Source organism: Austrofundulus limnaeus, unplaced genomic scaffold (assembly GCF_001266775.1).
Source record: "Austrofundulus limnaeus strain Quisiro unplaced genomic scaffold, Austrofundulus_limnaeus-1.0 Scaffold201, whole genome shotgun sequence".
Classification (NCBI taxonomy): domain Eukaryota; kingdom Metazoa; phylum Chordata; class Actinopteri; order Cyprinodontiformes; family Rivulidae; genus Austrofundulus; species Austrofundulus limnaeus.
In genome coordinates, this window is record NW_013952603.1 from 139836 (window position 1) to 141860 (window position 2025).

Here is a 2025-nt window from a genome sequence, read left to right on the forward strand (position 1 = left end):
CGACCCCCCTGACCCGGAGAAGGCACTCTVCCCTTTTCCGGCTCAAGACCATGGCCTCGGATTTGGAGGCTCTTATTTTCCTTTTTTTTTTTTTGTAATAAACTGTGCAAAAGTTCTTTTAAAAATTCCTGACTAGGGCATACTTTGAAACGCTTAAAGTCTAACTACTAAAGTAACACTTTTATATGCATGTCCTGCACTTTACTACAAAAGAAGATGAGTTTTAATTTATTCAGAGAAGTTTGCRTTTCGAGCTACAGACATAAAACGGTTCATTGTGAAGAAGCCATTTAGTGAAGAAAAACAAGTCCCTACGAGGAGCAGGGTATCAAAGGAAGCCAAAGGTGTGTACTGTATGTGAGAACGACGCCTTCAAACACTTTGGAATGGACTTGGGGAAAGACATTTGATACACCCAAACTAAAACCGGTCACACACCAGCGTGGGCCGCCCTGGTTGACGTTAGTGTGTCACGCTGTGCGTATTTTGGTCGAATCAAATGACACGGTAATATAACAGATTATGTCATACACAGTGCAACTTTTACCAACGTGACATAATTTAGTGCACAGCATTTCAACCTAAACCTGTTTTTTTTTTTCCATCTTGTAGTATTTTTCTAAGTAACACAAACAGGCGAAGTTACTTTGGGAGTTAACTGCTGTGCTGGAAGACAGATCAGAACAAACTGTGACTTCAAGATGGGCTGAAAGGGCGGGAGATGATAAAAGAGAGCGAGAGAGAGAGAAAAGCACGAGGAGGGTGAGGGGTTTAGTGTTTCAGCACATGTGCAGACACTCCCACCTTCAGATATAAACATGGACTTTTACCAGYCTGAGAATAAAGAAGCATGTTTCAAACATAATGAACCATAAATAGAATAAATCTTAGATTCGCTCCCATCACTATCACAACATGATGCATTAAATAGGAACTCTTGCATTATAAAAATACAAAAAGTCATTAAAAAACATTATTTTTAAACAGGAATCWGTGAAAATCTAAAAACTGAGACGCAGTACAATAACTGGGAGTGCATTCACAGACCATGTCAGATTATTTAATGCCCAGTGCTTGCCATATTTACACATATTTAAACACACTTTGTGCAAACCATTAAAGCCACCAAATGAAGGCATCGAACCCCTGAAAAACAATCATGTGAAAAGTGTTTTTAATTTGAGCTTCTGTACATCGCTCTCCTTGAAATGTACAAGACGGATTCCTCAGWACGACAATAAATAACGGTTTCATTCTAAAAGGTAGAAAAGCAGAAATACTGATGAGAGAATATAAATCTGACCATAAGTMAATTCTCCATAAATTCAAATGTATTTTAAAGAAAAGAAAATACAAATTGCACCTTTACAAATAATGAAATGTTTTGTTATCTGGATTAGAAGAAATGATCGAGTAGAGAGTAGAGGAAAAAGTGCATTTTTGTGTAGCGTCTAAACAGTCTACACTTTAATCTCTAAACTTTAAAACATGCACCCGTCGTCACAGTCATTCAATGAAGAAACAACCTGATTGTCAACATTCATCAATTTCATTCCACTTTGTTTAAAAACTCAGCTTGTGCATGATTCTAAGCAGACCGGCTGTTTGCCTGCAGCTTTTACATTCAGACAGAAAAGCCCGAGTGACCGTTTTGGAGGAGGAAATGATGGAGCTGGTACGACGAAATGGAAGCCGGGAAAACCACCAACACACAGATTGCACTCCAGTTATGTAGCTCAAGCCATCATTGGCACATGGCAGCCCATCTCGCCAGAAAATGTCCTGATGCATCTCAGTAATCCAGGTAAAATCGCCAGAAAAATCGCCAGAAAATGTGATCGTCTACAACCCCAAAACGTTGTAGCGTCACAATCTACGATAAAAAGATCTCTGGCAGCAAAGCATCACTGTGGTACGACCGAGTTTTAGGGACACACGAGATTTTTTTTAATTACGAGAATAGTCATAATTTTACAAGTTTAAACTCGTAATACTACGAAAATAAAGTCGTAATATTACGAGATT